The sequence below is a fragment of the Vulpes lagopus genome, chromosome 2 (assembly GCF_018345385.1).
Source record: "Vulpes lagopus strain Blue_001 chromosome 2, ASM1834538v1, whole genome shotgun sequence".
Taxonomy (NCBI): domain Eukaryota; kingdom Metazoa; phylum Chordata; class Mammalia; order Carnivora; family Canidae; genus Vulpes; species Vulpes lagopus.
The window spans coordinates 131,016,668-131,030,305 of NC_054825.1; the positions used below are offsets into that span (position 1 = coordinate 131,016,668).

Here is a 13,638-nt window from a genome sequence, read left to right on the forward strand (position 1 = left end):
TTTATATATCATAACAAGCTGTGCTGAGGGTTCTGTATAAAATAGTGGAAAAGAGTGACAGACAGGGTGTGGCTCTGCTTTTTCCCTAGCTGCCTGGTTTATTTAATCTTCTATGTCTGTGTCCTGACCATCAATCCACACTAACTAACAATGCTTTGCTAAAGTGGAATTCAAATTCTACGTACACATACATTCACATTTTATATCTATCTTCATTGCAGGTTGATTCATTAAGGAAGATACGCTAATAAAGTTTTGTGTATATTATGTATATTTAATTTCTGTAAAAGGTTGACTATTCTTAGGTACCTAGGTGTTGTCAGATATGCTTTTCAGATTAAGTGGTTTGGGGTGGTCCTTTTTTTGAAAATTACTTAAAATACTGTAATCTACCTTTTGGTATTCACAGCCAGGGAAATTGCGGCATTTATGAAATGGCAGTCCCTTATTTTTCCTAGTAAAGACATCGCCAAGAGCAAACCGCAAGAAGCATGTGTGATGCACCTCGGGTTACCTTTTGAATTGCCTTCACATCTGTCTCATTTCGCTTAAACACGGGCGACAAGAAAACAAAACAAAAATCTCACAGCTCTCAATTTATTTCTCTATCTGGTAATAATTTTACACTCCGTAGCAGCTAGTATAAACAGCAGCAAACACGATCCATGATCTTGGAAAAAAGTAAATGTTGAGTGTTTATTAGGAATCTATTACAGTGTCTTTACGTGCAGTCAAAACAGAAGGGGGTGTTATCAGTATTCAATCTGACACGTTACTTAGGCTCTGATCAAAAAAAGGGTCTTTGCCCTCAGTGGCTAATTAAAACATTACCATTCTCGTGCCCATACGTAGGCACGTTGCGAAAAAGCAGGAAATAAATCAGCACGCTATTTTTTTCCTCCGCAGCTCTAGGCATCTAATTTATTGAGGTCTGGCCATAAGGTGCAATTTCCTCGTGTTCTGGGGGCCCAGCTGCGGTAACTGCCGGTCTTCCAGCTTCTTCTTATGGACTCTCCTTGAGGTCGGGAAAAGGCTGAAATTTCCGCGGTCCCCAGGGACTGAGGCGACCCCGGTGTCACGCGGAAGATTTAAGAGCCGCTCCTCCGGGGCAGCCGGCAGCGTCCTGAGAGCGGGGTGACGGCTGGCAGCGGGGGTGGGCGCCCGCCCCGCCCAGTTCCGGGAAACTGGGACCGTACGGGAAGGTGAAGTGCAGAGTGGGGAGCCGCCCGCGGGCCGCTTCGGCTCTGTCGGACGCCCAGGGGAGGAACGCGGCCTGCGGCGCGGGCCACCCGCCGCCCTCCACTCCCGCCGCCGCCCCGCGCCCTCTCCGACCCCCGGCACCTAACGCCTGCGCACGCTCCCGGGTCCCATCCCCGCGCAGGTCCGCGCGCGCCCCGCCCTCCCCCCAGCGCGTGCCCACACGGCCCACGCGCACGCGCGCTGCGCCCCGCCTGCTGCCCGGCGCGCGCCAGCTGGCTGGCCCCGGGCGTGCGGTGGGCGGGGCGCCGCGTTGACGTTGCCCGGGATGCGGGCAGGTTCCGCCGCCGCCGCCGCCTCCGCCGCCGCCGCCGCCGCCGCCGCCTCTGCCTCGCCTGCCGCCGGGGTTTGTGTGAAAACACCGGGCGGTGGGCGGCGCGGAACCCGCTGTGCCTCCAGAAAGCAGCCGGTGGCGCTGCCGTCGCCGCGTCGGGTGCTGCGGCTCTGCCCAGTCCCTGCCAGCGCCCCGTCCTGACCCGGTGAGCGCCCCGCCGCCGCCTGCGCGTCCGGCCCGGCCGCCCCTCGGCCGCGGCTTTCCCGCCCCCCGCCGCCCCCCACCCCCGGCCGCGGCGTCCCGGCGACCGGAGAGCCCGGAAGGAGCGACCCCGGGCCCGCCGCGGTCTGCGTCCTGGGACCCTCCCGCCCCGCACCTGACAGGTTGTGTAACGCGTGTCTCGGGGGGGAGGGAGTGGACCGGAGCTGGAGGGAGACCCCGATGGTGTGGGGCTTCGGCTGGTTCCTGGAAAACGCCCCGCCCCGCCCCCACCCGCGGACCCGCGGCGGCCCCCGCCTCAGTCCCGGCCGAGGGTCCGCGACGCAGTTTTCTGGCAGAGGCGGCCCCTGTGCCCTGCCCTTTCTGAGGGGCGGGCCGCGCTGGTGGCCGCGGTGCGGCGCGGACAGGGCGGAGGGGCGGCGGGCCGGGTCCTGGCGCCCCCCCCCCCCAGGTGCGCCCTGCTTTGCCGGGGGCTGCTGGGTGTGACCGCGACGCTGGCCAGCTAGGTCTGCTTCATTTCAGGGGGCCGTTTGGCCTGAAGTGTGTTCTCTATTTACAACTTGTCGCCGTTTGGGTTTGATTTGAGCCTGAATCAGATCGCCCTGGATGACAGTGCAGAGTTTCCGTGTAGCCTGCCTTTCCGAGTTGCGGGTTCCTAACTGCAAGAATTTCAAGGACTCCTGCAATCGCAACGCAAAGGCTTGCTCGTCTCTACGGTTCTTGTTTCTCCCTTGTGCCGGCCAAGGCTCTCTTATCCAGTGCAGTTTTGAATCGGTTAATTTCTCTGGGCGTTTTACCCATTGTAGAATGGAGTTGTTATACCCCTTAGCATAATCGATGTGAATGTTGATAATTTAAAGGCCATTTCTTGTTTTGATATAGCTTGCTCAGTTCAGTGCTTGAAGGTCCAGCACTGCTGATGACTTAATGCGTTGTAACACTTAGCGGAATTTTTTTTTTTTTTTGTGGCAATGTTTTGCTTTTTTTCAGGTGTTGAAAATTGTAGCAGTGTTTAATGATGATGCACGACAATTTGCAGTGAGAAAGGACATGATGCCTGTGTTGTAATCTTTATGTAAACCGAGTTATCACTGTCTTTAGTAACCTCTGAATTCTTTTTTTTTTTTTAAAGATTTTATTTATTCATGAGACACACACACACACACACAGAGAAAGAGGCAGAGATACAGGCAGAGGGAGAAGCAGGCTCTACGCAGGGAGCCCAGTGTGGGACTCGATCCTGGGTCTCCAGGATCACGCCATGGGCCGAAGGCAGGCGCTAAACCGCTGAGCCACCCAGGCGTCCCGTAACCTCTGAGTTCTTATAACTTGTCTTTTCCTGAGAAATCTCAGAAGTTATTTTTGTAGTTGTGTAATGGAATATTTTCAATTCAGTAGGCTAAAAACCAGTTTATTTAAGGCTCTTTAAAGGGTACCTATTTCAAAACGTGCCAAATACTAATCAAAACCAAACAAAACCCTGGGAGATCTACTAGCATTTCCTATAATTGTCGTGATTGGTCCTGTAATTTCTGTGAGAGAGCGATGTCTTATCTACTCCTTATTTTCTTGTTGTAATATGACTTGTTCCGTTTCCCACTCCACCTCGCTTGACTTAGGTTCTACGATGAAGTTATAGGTTCATTTTTAATGACCTCAATTTCTGCCTTGAATTAATTGCTTCTACACTTAGAACTGCAGTCTCACTCCGAACTTTTAAAGAAAGGGAACTTAAAGAGTTCCTCTTGTTATTAGTCAACATTGCAAAACATTTAAGTGTTTAATGTAACGTAAGCTTTTGTAGAAGCAGTTTTTATAAAGCTTTTCCCATCGACTTGAGGCATTATTTTTCTCTTTGGTACAGTTTAGCTAGACTCCTATATAATCATGATTTTTATCTTTAACAGCAGAGGGAAAAGAGACCTGAGACTTTTGAAATTACCTAATTTGTATTCGGTTCTACTTTTTGGAGTTTTCAATAAATCTCCACAGTATTCACCTTCCAAAATGTACTACTCTTGCTTGAGGTTGCTCAGTACCTGGAAGTTGAACAGTGTATCATTAGTAACGGATGAAGCTGTCAGAGGCCTCTCTGCAAGTTGGGAGCTTCCCTTAGGGAATGGGTTTTTTTTTTTTTTTTTTTAATTTTTCTTTATTTATGATAGGCACACAGTGAGAGAGAGAGAGAGGCAGAGACACAGGCAGAGGGAGAAGCAGGCTCCATGCACCGGGAGCCCGACGTGGGATTCGATCCCGGGTCTCCAGGATCGCGCCCTGGGCCAAAGGCAGGCGCCAAACCGCTGCGCCACCCAGGGATCCCAGGGAATGGGTTTTGATGTGAACAACAGAAGTTGTTTGGATGAGGAATTTTAAATTTTATATATTATTATTGGTTACTGTGCCTGTGTTCTATAATGTAGTGGCTAGGGAGTTGGGCTTCAGAGCCAGCCCAGCTGGATTTGAATCCTGACTTTGCTTGAGGCAAGTTATTTATCTTCTTTGTGCTTCAGTTTTCTCAATTCCAAAAATGGGAGTAAGAATGGTCGTACCCTTAAGATCTTGAATATTAAATGAGTTAATACACATAAAGTACTTAGCCCACAGTGCCTGGCATATAGTAATCAGTCATTCAGTAAATATTGCTACTACTGCTCTTCCTCACTCTTCCAAGGATCTAGCAAGCTGAAGAAGGACGTTAGGCCGATCGAGGATTATTACTGCAGAATAATTCCCCTGTGACCCATTCGCTCCTTTGGGGCTAAATGAGAGCTTAGTCTCACTATCCTGCCTTGGAAGCATGTAATTTAGTTTTAAATAGAACAGCTAGACCCTGAGCTGGGTGCCCTGAGATGCTGCTGGTGAAGTGCTGAAGTATCCCTGTTTGTCCCTTATGACAGAACCTTGGATTGTCTCCCTCATGGTGGTGGTGACTGCTATTTTAATCACCTGTTTTTGACTTTGTGATTGCATGTTTCTTTGTCATGTGCTGCTTTCAAAAATATTATCTATCAAACTATTAATAGGTTTAAGTTTATCTGATCAAGATATTGCATGATGTTTCCAGGACAGACAAAATCACTTTCATCTATTCATTCTTTTGTTTTTTCTTTATTGGTGTTAGAGTGAGGATGGTTTTGATTTGACATTGTATTCCTTTTCAGCTCATGTAATTTTTCTAGGAAAGATTTTTTTAAATTAATGATCTTATGTACATTTTTGTACTTCTTGGTTTGCAGGGATCTGATATTAATTCTCCTTTAAATCAGTTATTTTCAAGCTTTAGATTTCAGGACTCTTTCACATTTTTATTGAAAAATAAGTATTTTTCAAAATGAATAAGGCAATGAGAAGAGTAGTTTTGTTTTACATTTTTGTAAATCTCTAATGTCTGGTTTAATAGAAATATCTGGATTCTTCTGTCTGCTCCTGCATTCAGTCTGTTGCAGTGTTTTTTGGTTTGAAGTCTATAGAGGGAGAAATCCTGCCATACATAGCTAATGGCTGGAAAAGGGTGGGGGGTATTTTAATAGTCTCTTCAGATGATAATGGATTTTCTTGTTTGGTGCTACATCACGGCTCAACATGTGTTGGTTTTTTTAGTCATTTGCAGTATGGAATCTGAAATCATATCAGTGAGCTTTTTTCATAGTGTTATATTAAAATCCATTGGTCTGAACTTTGAATGGATCCTACATAATTGGATCCATTCCAGTTATGGAATAGATCAAATTCATAACTTGAATTTGTAACATCATGCTGCCGTCATTTATAAATATTGGTTCAGTTGCTGCAGATCTTCCAAATGTTGACACATTTCATATGGTATTAAAAAATTACATTTGTTAATATCACCAGTTATCCTATCAGAAACAAATTATTGGGAAGCTGTCCAGTTCCTGACATGATGGTACTTATGAGTTTTTCAGAAATCTGATTTTTGCTTTTGAAAGCTCAAATTTTATCATTGGCAAGAAATAGGACTGTCAGTTGTTTCCTAGAAGTGCCAAGCAGATTTTGTTCTTCTCTGAAGGAACCTGTGCCAGAACACCTAAGTCTGAATAACCATAGTCATTCTTTCAAGAAAAATGGTGTTTCATGAAAAAAAAGACTAGTGTAAACCCTCAGTTCAATCACACAAGTACTTTACCTTGAGACAGCCATCAATTATTGTCGTTTAGTATGTGGCCAGAAATGCTTCCTGTGTACTCACCATTTTGTCACATAGAATATTTAAAAAGAGGTATACTCAGGGACTGAGATTCAATAAAATTAATTTTTACTGGGACCCCTGGGTGGCGCAGCGGTTTGGCGCCTGCCTTTGGCCCAGGGCGCGATCCTGGAGACCTGGGATCGAGTTCCACATCGGGCTCCCGGTGCATGGAGCCTGCTTCTCCCTCTGCCTGTGTCTCTGCCTCTCTCTCTCTCTCTCACTGTATGCCTATCATAAATAAATAAAATAAAATAAAATAAAATAAAATAAAATAAAATAAAATAAAATAAAAATTAAAAAAAATAATTTTTACTATTTGAAGGACATTGTTAAGTGAAAAGGCTTTTTTTTTTTTTTTTTTTTTTAATAGCTACTGGTACTTGATGGTGAAAAATATAATGATTAATGTTTGGTGCCAGTACCTTAAGTTGTTCTAAGAGCCAGAATGTTATACATCACTGCTTTTGTACCATTAGTATAAATGTTAATAAAGTTAAAAAGGTTAATGATATTTTAGTGTTGTTATGAAAATAGTTTTGACCTTGTGGACCCCCTAAAAAGGTGTCAGGACCCCATGGACCACATTTAAAGGACTTTTGGTATAAGTCAGCAGATTCCTACCAGATTTTGGTAAGGAATGGACATGGTTGTGACAGTCACTAGTCTGTTTTTGCTTCAGGCTTTTGGGTCCCAGTAAAGGCCCCCATTTTTTTTTAAAGCACAATAAAGGTTATTCACAGAAAATTGAGCTTTCTTAAGGGCTTTAGTCAGGTGCTAATACAGGGGAACTACAGTATTAGTAATCTGTAATAATTACACTATCTAAATAAGATATGGGAGTACATTTCCACACAAATGTTTAAGACTAATTTTGGGGGTTTTACATATTAGACAAAAATAGTGAAGACATAGTGTGAAAAGCTCAATTGATACCCAGCTCTTAAGCTAAAATAAACATTTTAGCTTCCCTTCTTAATCTCTATTCATTTCTCACCGAATTCATGCTGAGGATCAACCATCCTAAGGAGAGGTACCCAGCACTTGCTATCTTTGCCTCACATCCTACCTTAGGAGGAAAATGATTTAAGACTATGAAGATTATAAGGGTGTACATGGGGAATAAAGATAATAAGGTTTATGAATGATTTTTGATAGAATGCTGGTAATAAAAATGTGAACACTACCTACATGTGATGCGTTTAATGAATTGAAAAGGATACTATATTTGACAAGAATTCTCCAGATTAATTTATTATGGGCACTTTCTAGTTGCATGTAGATAGAAGTGATGATGGATAATGTAAGACAGCAAACCTCCTTGGTGAGGTTCTACTAATTACAAAGTGAGAGAATTTGACTCCCAGGGGATCTTTGAAGCTTCCTACAACTCTAGGGTTCTGGGTTTTTTTCTTTGCCTATTGAGAATGACCTTTTCATTTGTTAATTCCATCTTATTAATTTGAACTCATGTTTTCATTTGAAACTTATTTTTCCTAATTCTTAACATATTGATCTATATTCATGTATTTGGTTTGTATTTTGATTTAAAAAAATTAACTTTTAAAATTATGGCTATATATATAATATAAAAATTACCATTATAACCATTTTTAAGTTATAGTTTATCGGAATTAAGTACATTCACATTGTTGTGTGGCCATTACAACATCCATCTTTAGTTTTTTTTTTTCTTGCAAAACCAAAACTTTGTACCGTTTAAACAGCTCATTTCCTTCTTCCCCGTAGCCCTTGATGACCACCCGTTCTACTTTCTCTCTGAATTTGACTGCTTTAAGTACCTTTTATGAATAGAATCATCAGGTATTGCCCTTTTGTGAGTAGCTATTTCATTTAGCATCGTCTTCAAAATTCATCCACGTAGCATGTGTCAGAATTTCCTTCTTTTAGGGCTGAATAATGTTCTATTTGTATATACCACATTTGTATAGTCATCTGTCAGTGGACCCTTGGGGTGCTTCTACCTTTTGACCATTGTGAAAATGCTATGTACATGGGTGTACAAATCCTTTTTTGAGACCCTGCTTTCAGTTCTTTCAGATACATAATCAGAAGTGGAATTGTTGGGTCATATGGTAATTCTATTTTTAAATTCTTGAGTCACAACCCTACTGTTTCTATAGCAGCTGCACCATTTTACATTCCCACCAACAGAGTATGAGGGTTCCAATTTCTCCACATCCTTGTAAACACTTGTTTTCTGTGATAATTGGTCTTTTTTTTTGGGCAGGGGTAGAATCATTCTAATGGTTGTGAGGTGGTAGGTATCACATTGTGGTCTTGATTTGCATTCATGCTGCTGAATTTGGTTTGCTGCTATTTTGTTGATGATTTGTGAGTCAGTATGTTCATAAAGGATATTGTTCTGTAGTTTTTCTTGTCTTTGGTTTTGATATAAGGGCAGTGCTGGCCTTAGAATTAGTTAGGAAGTGTTCCCTTCAGTTTTTTGGAATAATTTGAGAAGGATTGATGTTTAAATGTCTTGTACAGTTCACTAGTGGGACAATGAAATCTGGGACTTTGTTGGTAAGTTTTTGATTACTTCTCCAATCTCCTTAATAGTTATGAATCTATTCAGATATTCTGTTTCTTTTTCTTTTTTTTGTTTAGTTTTGCTATGTTTTGTGTTTTTAGGAATTTGTCAATTTCATGTAGTTTACCCACTTTGTTGGTGCACATTTGTTCATAGTATTCATTTAAATCCTTTGTATTTCTGTAAAATCAGTAGTAAGGTCTTCCATTGCTTTCCTGATTTTAATAATTTGAATCTTTGTTTTTTCTTAAGCTTACGAAGGTTTATTAATGTCATTAATCTTTTTAAAGAGCCATTTTTTTAAAAAGATTTTATTTATTCTTGAGAGACACAGAGAGAGAGAGGGGGGCAGAGACACAGGCATAGGGAGAGAGAGAGTGAGAGAGAGAGAGAGAGAGGCAGAGACACAGGCATAGGGAGGAGCAGGCTCCCCACAGGGAGCCCGATGTGTACTCAATCCTAGGTCTCCAGGATCAGGCCCTGGGCTGAAGGCGGTGCTAAACTGCTTTGCCACCAGGGCTGCCTGTTGAAGAACGATTTTTTTGATTTGTGATTTTCTCTGTTATTTTTCTATTCTTTATCTCTGCTTTAATCATTATTTTCTTCTTTCTGCTAGCTTTGTGTCCTCCTTTTTCTAGTTCCTAAATTTGTAAAGTTGTTGATTTGAGATTATTATTATTTTTAGACTTTATTTTTATTTATTCATGAGAGACACAGAGAGAGAGAGGCAGAGGCAGAGATCTAGGTAGAGGGAGAAGCAAGCTCCTTGGGGAACCCAGTGCAGGACTCTCTTCTGGGACTCTGGGATCATGCCTTGAGCTGAAAGAAGACAGGAAGACGCTCAATCACTGAGCCACCCAGACATCCCAAGATCTCTATTTTCTAAATGTATTTATAGCTGTAAACTTCCCTCCCAGCACCACTTTCTCTGCATCCCATAAATTTTGGTATGTTTTATTTTCATTTGTCTCATTTCCCTTGTGATCTTTTCTTTGACCTATTGTTTGTTAAGGAGTGTGTTTATTTCCACAAATATGTGAATTTTCCAGATTTATTTATTTATTTATTTATTTATTTATTTATTTATTTATGAGAGAGAGGCAGAGGCAGAGACACAGGAGGAGGGAGAAGCAGGCTCCATGCCGGGAGCCCAACGTGGGTCGGGACTCAATCCTGGGACTCCAGGATCACGCCCTGGGCCAAAGGCAGGTGCCAAACCGCTGAGCCACCCACGGATCCCCCAGTTTCCTTTTCACATTTATTTCTAACTTCATTCCGTTATGGTTGGAGAAGATACTTTGTATAATATCTTTTAAAATCTGTTGAGACCCAATTTGTGGCCTAAAAGATGGAAAATGTCTCATGTGCACTTGAGAAGAACATATATATTGCTGTTAGGTAGTATTTTATATTTGTTATCTCTGATTGGTTTATAGTGTTGTTCAAATCCTCTATTTCCTTATTAACTTATGTCTGGTTGTTCTATCCATTACTGACAGTGGGTATTAAAGTCTCCAACAATTATTGTAGAAGTATTTTTCCCTTTAATTCTGTCAGTATTTGCTTACTATATTTGGTGGTCTGTTATTAGGTATGTGAATGTTTATAATTGTTATATCTTCATGCTCTCTTGAACCTTTTATTAATACATAGTGTCCTTTGTCTCTTGTAATCTTTTCCATTTTAAAGTCTGTCTGATGTTAGTATAGCCATCCCTATTGCTTTTGGTTACTATTTGCAAGGAATATCTTTTCCTGTCTTTTTACTTTCAGCCTATTTGTGCCTTTATATCTAAATGAATCTCTTGTACAGAGCATGTTATTGGATTATGTTTTTTAAAACCATTCTGCCAATCCCTGCCTTTTGAGTGGAGGTTTTAAGCCATTTACATTTAAAGTAATTACTGATAAGGAGGAACTTTTGTTATTTTGCTGTTTATTTTTTGTATGCCTTATGACTTTTTGAGTCCCTCATATCTTCTATATTCTGATTTTTATTCGAGCTGACTTTGACTATGATACTTTACTTAAAACACAAAAGAAACCATTTTAGGGATCCCTGGGTGGCACAGCGGTTTGGCGCCTGCCTTTGGCCCAGGGCGCGATCCTGGAGACCCGGGATCGAATCCCACATCAGGCTCCCGGTGCATGGAGCCTGCTTCTCCCTCTGCCTGTGTCTCTGCCTCTCTCTCTCTTTCTCTCTGTATGACTATCATAAATAAATAAAAAAAAACAAAACAAAAAAGAAACCATTTTAATTGGTCAGTCATAAGTTAGAGGCAATGAAAATATGTGTTTCAGGGTAAGAATTTTAATTTCAAATATCACCTATAGAGACAGGAATTTTGGCATTTGTTTAAGTTTAAAAATAGTTGGAATCTGAGTTGAGGGAAGCATTGTATTAAATAAATTATCATTATTTAGTTAGATCGAAGTGTGGTGCGATTCTGTTCCCCCAACAGTAAAACCTTATTATTTGAAGTATAAATAAAGCATCACATAGCAAATCAAATTAGACCTTGTTTAAGTGGAGAAACATCTTTGTGCAGTAGCGTGTGAACTATCCAGACTTGTGTTTTTAATGAGGATGCCTGCTAAAGGAAGGTAACAGGTATAATAATCTTTATAGGTTTAGTCTTACCCACAGTTTTTTTGATAAAATTAATCACAATAATGTAGGTGGAATAAATTTGCCTGTTTGCAGATTGGGCTAGACATAAAGTACAGTTGACCCCTGAACAACATGGGTTTGAAAGGTGTGGGTCCACTTATCTGTAGATTTTGTTTTGATAAATACAGTAAAGTTCTGTAAGTGTATTTTCTGTTCCTTATGATTTTAATGTTTTTTTCCTCTAGCTTCTGTGTTACAAGAATACAAGTATTTAATAAAAATAACACAAAATATGTGTAACTTTATTGTAAGAATATGGTATATAATACATATAACAGAGTGTATGTTGGCTGTTTACATTATTGGTAAGATTTCTGGCCAATAGTAGGCTATTTATAGTTCAATTTTGGGGGAGTTAAAAAGTTTTATGTGGATTTTTGAGCGCATAAGGGTCTGTGTTTGCTGCAACCCCGTGTTGTTTTCATTCATCTATAATCATTGAATGTTATTTGAATAAGGTAACTGGATGAAAATGTATACCTTAATAATAGTAATTTAGAGTAGGTTAATGTTTATGGATGTATAGATTAGTATATGCAGACTATGTCCAACGTATATATTTTTCTCTTAATTTAAATGAAAATAATCTTTATACACTTTTTGCTGGGAATGTTATTCCTCTGTCTTAGACAGCAGGTATTATATACCTCTTTTTCTAAAAGTTTCTCACTTTTCTTTCAGGGTTGCTAAGGGTATGGTCATATTATTTGGGATGTTTCTTATTCAGTAATCAAGACTTAAATTTTCCATCACATTGACATGACTGGTGGGGGGCAATAGTAGCTTCTTTATGTTCTTAAGAAGTGATTTCTTCTTTTCAGATCTTGAAACAATTAGAGAAAGCTGACAAAAGATGATGCCTCTTCAATGTACTTGTTTCCCAATTCCCCACAGTAGAACCAACTACTCAGTTCTTTAATTGTAATCTTTCATTCACTCCAACAAGACGTCTAATTTTTAACAGCAGAGGTAATCATTGTTGACTAGAGCAATGTTTCCCTGAAGTTTTTAAACAGTAGAAGCTTTTTGCCTAATGATACCTTGTAGGGAGGCCCAATTGTGAACAGATTAAAGTACAATAGGGAAAAGTTTTGGTTGAATGGGAACAGGACCAAGTTGTTTAAACAAAGCAAGTCAGAAGGGAATTGCTTCCTCAGATTGTATTTAAAAGATTCAGGTTGGACTTTAGGGTATGAATAGTGTATGTTTCTTTGCATTTTTCTTTTTCTTTCTTTCTTTCTTTCTTTCTTTCTTTCTTTCTTTCTTTCTTTCTTTCTTTCTTTCTTTCTTTCTTTCTTTCTTTCTTTCTTTCTTTCTTTCTTTCTTTCTTTCTTTCTTTTAAGCAGCTTTGAAATAAACTAAAAACCGTGTATATTTGAAGTATTTATATATTTAGAATTTGCAATCTTAATTTTAGGGTGTGTGTGAATTTCTTTCATGCCTCATGTGGGGAATGAAAATTAGGACAGCTTACATTATGAAGTTTAATGTCTTGTGTGTGTATGCATGCTTACTGAGTTGGTTGATGAGCTTTATTTTAGGCTTACACCAGGGAGAGCTGAGTTTTAGTTTTGATTCCCTGGGCTCTAGATGTAGCACTGGTGGAGAGGAAAAGATCAGGAGAATCTAAAAAAGTCCAGAAAACCCAACATTTTTACTTTTCTTGAGCTAGAGTGTATAAAATTACTTGGTTTTCTTTATGTGTGGGCTAGGTTGACCAGGTTGATACTGCTTGTATGATTTCCTGCTAAGGTCAAATTCCCACGTTTAATTCTAGTTCAGGTCATCTTTAAATATATAAAGGTCAAATATAAGTACCTTTCCCCACTTAGGGAAATGTGTACTGTGGATTTTTATGTACAGCACAGCAGGGTTATTATTATTATTATTTTTTAAGCCTCTGTTTGATAAATAACTTAGAATAAATTTCCTAAAGACCCAGGTTGGGGGCAGCCCTGGTGGCATGGTGGTTTAGCGCCGCCTGCAGCCGAGGGTGTGATCCTGGAGACCCGGGATCAAGTCCCACTTCGGGCTCCCTGCATGGAGCCTGCTTCTCCCTCTGCCTGTGTCTCTGCCTCTCTCTCTCTCTCTGACTAAATAAATAAATAAATATATTAAAAAAAGACCCAGGTGGGTCAGTAGTTTCACTTTTGTGTAAAAGAATATTATATTCTATCATGGGAATCAGGTGCTGAACTACAAAGGGTGTAAGCCCCTGGCCCTAATTTAAGGATGGATTGAATTAGAAAGTTATGGCATAAACTAGGTTTTTTGTTTTTGTTTTTTTTTAAACAGCTTTATTGAGATATAACTCACATACTGTACAATTTTCATTTTACAATATTGCAATTCAGTGCCCTTTAGTAAATTCAGAGTTGTGCAACTGATGTAGTTTTTGGAATGTTGGTGTTGGTGGGGTCTGGAGATGATGGCCAAGAAAGAATTCTTCGTGCAAAA

At 40.5% G+C, this 13,638-nt stretch overlaps 1 protein-coding gene across 3 annotated transcripts in view; it reads left to right on the forward strand.

Moving 5' to 3' along the window:
- The first annotated feature begins 1,536 nt into the window (after positions 1-1,536).
- The window catches only part of AGTPBP1 (ATP/GTP binding carboxypeptidase 1), a 174,944-nt gene continuing 162,842 nt past the window's right edge, over positions 1,537-13,638 (forward strand). For 2 of the 3 annotated variants that reach the window (XM_041743506.1, XM_041743508.1), the window contains exon 1: positions 1,537-1,736. The gene's annotated coding sequence lies outside the window, so the exon portion shown is untranslated. Of the gene's footprint in view, positions 1,737-1,798; positions 1,915-13,638 lie in introns of those variants that run through there. The other variant, XM_041743507.1, reaches the window with a different exon arrangement.